Source organism: Herpailurus yagouaroundi, unplaced genomic scaffold, assembly GCF_014898765.1.
Source record: "Herpailurus yagouaroundi ecotype Mexico unplaced genomic scaffold, PumYag 222, whole genome shotgun sequence".
Lineage (NCBI taxonomy): Eukaryota > Metazoa > Chordata > Mammalia > Carnivora > Felidae > Herpailurus > Herpailurus yagouaroundi.
In genome coordinates this window covers 16,931,115-16,937,933 of record NW_024412453.1, presented here as the reverse complement: position 1 = coordinate 16,937,933, position 6,819 = coordinate 16,931,115, and the positions used below count along the sequence as shown (strand labels likewise).

Genomic DNA, 6,819 nt, shown 5'->3' with positions numbered 1-6,819 from the left:
CTCGAAGCAAGTATTTCCGGATCCGCTTCCTGGGTCTCCGGGGTGAGCTCCTGCCCGCTTACCTGCAGGCAGGTAAGTGAATAGGTAGGGTGTGAAGAGATAAGGTGATCCCAGAGCGACGTAACGTTTCAGGGAATAAAGAAAGCAAGACCGGGAGACTCCAGAACCCGAAAGACTGTCGGCCCTGAAATGTGGGTTCGAGCGGCAGTGTCCCCTGTGGATCCGAAACGTCGGTGCGGACGGGGTGAGGTGAGGGAGTGGCCAGGAGTGCACGTCCTAGTCTCGGCCTGCGCAATCAAGTCCGTTGTATGCGGGGCGGTGGAGTGAAAAGGGGTGTCTTCTGCGTGGACAAAGTTCAGATCAGCTTCGGCCGGTTAGTAGTCTCGCATGCGATGTTTTCTCGTGACCTGTGGCTGCAGCCCAGCTGAACCAGATCAAGCTCAGCCACAGCGAACCTCAAGCGGGAAGAGAGCAATAGGCTTGCTTCGTGCGTGAGACACGAATGCCTCCTAATACCTCACATTCGTCCGGCCCCATCGCCACATAGTTTACACTTGACGGACGACTGGGTGCCGTGGTGTAGGGATTTGGAATTTAAAATTGAGCTCCTTCCCACGCTTTGCCACTGATTGCTTGGGGTACCTTGGTTAATATTACAACTTTGCTTTTCTCAGCTTCAAAGAGCTCCGGATGCTTCTCCTTAGAGAGTGGTTTCAAGTAAGTTGTCGGTTTACAAGGTGTCGATGTTCAAAGGTGAAAAAACAATCGAGATAATAAGTAATAGAAAATTCTGGATAAGTCTCAGTATGCTTTCTTATTCTGGTGCCAAGCATGTGCGTGTAGCTAAAGGGTTCCTCAAGAAATGGTTGCATGGTTACCGGAACAGTGTCATTGGAATTGACAAAATAAGTAGTGGGAATGGGAGGAATATCAGCTAGTGTGGTTTCAGTTGCAAGTAACAGAAAACCCAAGAAAACTATGTTCAAAAGTAGGGCAGGTAAAGGTTGGTTAATCCAGTTTGTCAGTGACACCAAGGTCCCAATGCCTCCATGTTTCTCCTCTGCCATTCTTGGCATGTTGGCGGAGGTGACAATGGAATCCACATAATACATGCAGATGTGCAGTGTACCAGGTACCTACCCATCCTAAACCAGTCATTCTCAAGAGCAAAAAGACTATAGCTATCGTAATTGATTTTGATCAACCGCCTAGCACTGGTGGAAGGACCCACCTTCCCCTGGCCTTTGACCCTCACAAAATCATGGCTCCGTTGGAAAAGAAAGAGAAAGCAGTAGAACAGATGTCGAATAGATAACTAAGAGCGTCCGCCTCAAATGACATCTGTGGACAGCAAAGAGCTAGGCCTTCTGGGAATGGGTTACAAAAGAGGTACCTGGGGGTCCCGGGAGGAAGGAGAAAGGTTGCCAAAGCAGAGGTGGAAGAATGAGAAGGACAAACTCGGCTACTCGCCAGACGGAGTCAAGGCAGGGATGTGCAAGAACAGCTGACAGCCTGGTACGCGGAGGTCTAGACTCAAAGCACATTCATCATAGAGTCACGGTAGTGCTCGAGCGGTCGTCTTTCCCCCTCTTCCTTTGGGCTTTTATTTAACGCTATTCTTATATCAGGGATATCTCATTCGGGGCTCACATTCTCTTGATTTTGATTTCTGGCCCTTTCACCAAGAGTAAGAGGCTCTCCTGGCCCTTTCCTTTGAACTTTGGTCTCATTACAAAGATATAAGCACAGTTTCCAATGACCAGAAGTGAAATTGTGGTATTAACTCAATGAATAACCAGAGAGAGAGGGCTACCTCTGAAATGGGAGAGGAAACAAAATCTTCCCTAGACCTTCTAACTACCAGAACTATGCAAGTAGATCAAGAAGGGAGCTTGAAAGCTTGCGGGGCAGCTCTGTGGCTCAGTGGCTTAAGTGTCGGACTCTTGATTTCAGCTCAGGTCATGATGTCACGGTTCGTGGACTGAGCCCCGTGTTTGGCTCTGCACTGACAGCGCAGAGCCTGCTTGGGATTCTCTCTCTCCCTTTCTCTCTCTGCCCCTCCCTCGCTCGTGAGCCTCCCACCCCCCATTAAATAAATAAACATAAAAAAATTTTTTTTTTTGGTAGAGCACAAGCAGGGTAGGGGCAGAGAGAGGGGGACAGAGGATCTGAAGCAGACTCTGAGCTGATGGCAGCAAGACCAATGTGGGGCTTAAACTCACGAACCATGAGATTATGACCTGAGCCGAAGTCAAAATGCTCAACCAGCTGAGCCACCCAGGTGTCCCAATAAATAAACATTTTTTTGAAAATAGGGATACAGGGGCGCCTGGGTGGCTCAGGCGGTTAAGCGTCCAATTTCAGCTCAGGTCATGATCTCATCGTCTGTGAGTTCGAGTCCTGTGCCAATAGTGCAGGGCCTGGAGCCTGCTTCAGATTCTGTGTCTCCCTCTCTCTCTGCCCCTTTCCCACTCGTGCTCTCTCTCTCCCAAAAATAAAATAAAAATAAAAGATAAAATAAAAACAGGATACACAACTATATGTGAGACAATGTCATTATTAAAAACATACCGAAGAGAGCGATAAGGACACGTGCACATTTTGAGTGTTCATCTTGGGTTGGTGAGCCAAGGGTAATTTTTTCCTCTTTATGCTCGTCTATATTTTTCTTATTCCAGTGGGTGTGCATTTCTTCCAAAATCAGCACGGCAGTTAAGGCAGGAGTCTGGAGTTGGGCAGTGTGGGTTGAAATTGCTCCCAACACCTTAACAGCTCTAACATCTTGGATTCCTTATTTAACCTCTCGAGGCCTCAGTTTCCATCCCTGCAAGATAGGAACAATGAGCATAACTACCTCATGTCATTATTAGGATGATTAAATGAGATACTATGTCATACAACACCTGAGCATAATAGAAGTGCTCAGAAAGTATGAGCTTCGTAATTGAAAAGGTTTTTTTTTTTAAGTTTATGTATTTATTTTGAGAGAGACAGAGACTGCGCAAGTGGCGAGGGGCAGGGAGAGAGAGAATCCCAAGCGGGCTCTGTGCTGCCAGCACAGAGCACAACATGGGGCCCAAACTCATGAAACCACGAGATCATGACCTGAACTGAAACCAAGAGTAGGACGCTTAACCAACTGAGCCACCCAGGCGCCCCTGAAAAGGTTTTTAAATAAGATGATGATACATTGGTTCTTTAGCAATTAGATACGTTGTTGTAGTCCACACAGAGCTTCCTGTAGTGATGTGTTTCCCGGGAGCTTGGAAGAAGGAGAATTAAGGCTGAACTTTGAGAATTACACTGAGAAAATGGAAATGAAATCACATTTCTGTACAAAAAAAAAAAAAAGTAACCTCAAGCAAAACCTGGAAAGTTAATCAAGTTCTGATTTAAGGGTCTGAAAAGGGATGTATTTACAGAGGGGTCTAGTCAGAGTGGAATCAAGTGGAAGAAGAGTCAGCAAGAGTCTGGCACCCCCTGGCATTGCTCAGACAAAGGAACGTCGAACGTGTGGGGCAAACATTCCTACACTAGACAAGATCTCCCTTAAGACTCTGTTTCCGTTCTTGCATACCCTGTTTACCAAGAACGTTCTGATTCGCAACGTAGCTTCCCAGGAATACTACAGAGGAATTGGTGTCTGGAGTGGGGATAGGAGTACTCCAGTGACCCTTAACCATGAACAGGGGGACCAGCATTTGGCTTCAGCCTCAGTCTTTGTGAATCCGAGCTGTAATCCCAGTCTTAGGGTACACCGATGATATAAATGGAGAACGAGACCCTGGCACTCAGAGTCAGAGAGAGGGAAACCTACTTGTCACCATATCTCCTTCGGTGTGTGCTTCTGAGAATGTACCATGGGCATGGCATGCATACGTCTCAAACAAACGTTTTATGTCAGAAGATCGCCCATCCCCCTGTTAAACCAAAACCAAAACCACATGTTGGACACATTAGTGAAAATCAGATAAAGAGATATAAATGGTTAATAAAAATAGGAGAAAGTGATCACACCTACTAAGAAATACACAGTAAAATGAGATCTTATCACTCAGATGCAGAGAGGTAAGGAATGATAATACCCCATGTTGGTGACGCTGTGTGGGACAGGAGCGTTCTCAGGCTTGGTGTCAGAATAAACCAGTAAAACTGTTCTGGCAGGAGTTTGTTTCCAATTGAAATGTGGCCAATTAAAAATAAGTTTGGGGTGCCTGGGTGGCTCAATCAGTTAAGCGTCTGACTCTTGGTTTCAGCTCAGGTCACGATCTCAACAGTTTTGTGGGTTCAAGCCCCACTGCGAATGTGAAGCCTGCTTGGGATTCTCTGTCTCCTTCTTTCTCTCTGCCCCTTCCCCACTTGCACTGTCTCTGTCTCTCTCAAAATAAATACATAAACTTAAAAAAAATAATTTTAACCAATGTTCTAGGAATTTTTCCTAAAGAAATAAAATGGGGCACCTGGGTGGCTCAGTTAGTTGAGCATTTGATTCTTGATTTTGGCTCTGGTCATGATCCTAGGGTCAGGGGATGGAGCCACATGTCGAGTTCTGCACTGAGCATGGAGTGGGCTTGGGATTCACTCTCTCTCTCTCTCTCTCTCTCTGCCCCTCTCTCTGGCTCATTCTCTCTCTCTCTCTCTCTCAACAAAAACAATAATAAAGAAAAGGAATAATCTGCAGTGTGTGCATGTTTCTGTACAAAGTTGTTAGTTGCAATAGTAATACTGTTTATAACCTGAATGTGTGTGTATTGCTGGGGAAACCTGATCGCCGGCCTCTGCTATCCTCCTCCCCAACCCTAGTCCATTTGAGTAGCAAATAAGGCCCTACGTAGGTAGTATCACTCAGGATTGGTGTAAGAGAGTAATACCCAACTTTGTTCCTCTATGGGCCAGATGACAGCCTGGGGACCAGAGGGGAGAGGTGAAAATTTAAATGCCTTGATTTCTGGAGAGACCTTGACCTTGGAGATTCATAGAACAGTAAGTATGTATTACTTCCAAAATTAGAGTGATGAAGCCAGGGCTCGGGGAGGGCAGAGCCAGCCCATGTAGATGGTACTTTGCTGCTCACTCTGGCCCAGAGAAGCCTGATTGCCTCCTATCTCCAAGGCTGGAAAAGAGTTCTGGAGCAGAGGAAGCAGGAATTGAGGGTTTCCCTTCATGTACTCCCTGGATTACTGCCTGTGCTTGGCAGCTTGGAATGTGGCTAATCTACAGGAGTAGCTGGCTCTCCTCAAGGGTAGTGCCTCTAGAAATCTCTCCGCTTGATCCATGGCCAGGGGGTGAAAAGAGCCACGCGGAGGGAAGAGAAAACAGTACACCCGAAGAGGCCTTGCAGCCCAAGGGAGAACAGACTGGATTCTCAGACAGATAACCGCTCCTGGTGAAACAGAACTAGAGGAGACAGATAACCACACTACCCAAATCACTGAGCCAGGAGAGAAGGGGCCGAGCTTAAATCATTAAACCAATTAGGGACCAACTGGAGGGTGGAATGTTTTTGTTCAGAGGACAACTACCTTGCATAACCCTTGTAGCAATAGGTGGTATCCTTGTCCCGAGAATAAAAAAGATCCTGTGTTAGAAGCTTAGCACAGTGTTTGGCAAATAGTAAGCCTTAGGAAAATAGTTACTTTCTCATTTGTGTTTAGAGAGTGTTTTTAGGGGCGCCTGGGTTAAGCATCCAACTTTGGCACGGGTCGTGATCTCATGATCTCGTGGCTTGTGAGTTTGAGCCCGGCCTCAGGCTCTGTGCTGTCAGCTCAGAGCCTGGAGCATCTGAGAGGCTCCAGAGCCTGGAGCCTCAGATTCTGTGTCTCTCTCTCTCTGCCTTTCCCCTGCTCGCGCTTTGTCTCAAAAATAAATAAACGTTAAAAAAAGGAAATATAAGGTTGCTTTACATAAGTCAAGATTCTACCAGACACTACGCATATTATGTCAACAACGGATTATTCCTTGTTGTTTTACATTGCATTGTTCTACTACTCTTGATCTATTTATACCAATTACGTTTAAAACTTTAGATACCTTTTGCTTTTCAAAATGTTAAAAGAATATGCTTTTAACTTTTTTCTAAGATAGTGTTACTTTTATTTAGACTTTTAATCTGTCATAACGTTTATTCATTTGGATATAAATTAAATTCTTTTAGGGTGAATCATTTTAGCCTTTGGCTTTAAGCACATCCTTCTTATTTCATCCTTTGGCTATGTGGACCATTTTTACTTGAAGGCAAAGAATAAATACCTGACTTAAAATTACTGTAAGATTTTGCTCGGCACGGGTTCCCTAGGAATAGAACTTGAGTTCGATCTTGTGATACAGAGCCTCCGGTCCCTTGTGTGCGACCGACCCCTGCCCATTGGCACGGCGACAGTTCTCAACAACAACCTTTGTGAAGAGACGGACTGGCTGCAGGCCGTGTCGCCCGGCAGGAAGCTGCTGCCCGCCGGCCGGGTCGTCACCCACGCTTCCCCCGGCTCGACGCGGAAAAGCCCGAGCCCCAAGCCCAGCCGAGGGGAGCGTTAGCCCAGGACTGCAGGGCAGAGGGCAATCCTGGTCTCCGGAGCCCGGGTATGTGCGCGCGGGGTGTTCAGTCGGCCCTAAAAGGTCCGAGCCGGTGGGCTCCCACCCGCGTTGCCCCATTCCAGCCAACTCAGGCGCCCCGGTCGGAATCCGGCTCGTCTGCGCCTGCGCCGGCCGCCGGGCCTCACGGGAAGGCTGCCAGCTCCTAAGATGGCGGCGGCGGCTTCGGGCAGCTGCGGCGTCGGGCGGAGGCGCCCCCACGTGGGGGCCGGTGACCAATGGGCTTCCGGC

At 47.4% G+C, this 6,819-nt stretch overlaps 2 long non-coding RNA genes across 2 annotated transcripts; one reads left to right on the top strand and one right to left on the bottom strand.

The window, feature by feature from the left end:
- Window positions 1–7: 7 nt before the first annotated feature.
- On the top strand, window positions 8–1,311 carry LOC121019615 (uncharacterized). Its single transcript, XR_005785713.1, has 2 exons — window positions 8–72; window positions 675–1,311. It is a non-coding gene; the product is annotated as an uncharacterized LOC121019615 (long non-coding RNA).
- Window positions 1,312–2,537: 1,226 nt separating this feature from the next.
- LOC121019614 (uncharacterized) lies at window positions 2,538–6,675 on the bottom strand. Its single transcript, XR_005785712.1, has 2 exons — window positions 6,250–6,675; window positions 2,538–2,824 (listed from the first exon to the last, which is right to left on the bottom strand). It is a non-coding gene; the product is annotated as an uncharacterized LOC121019614 (long non-coding RNA).
- Window positions 6,676–6,819: the final 144 nt, after the last annotated feature.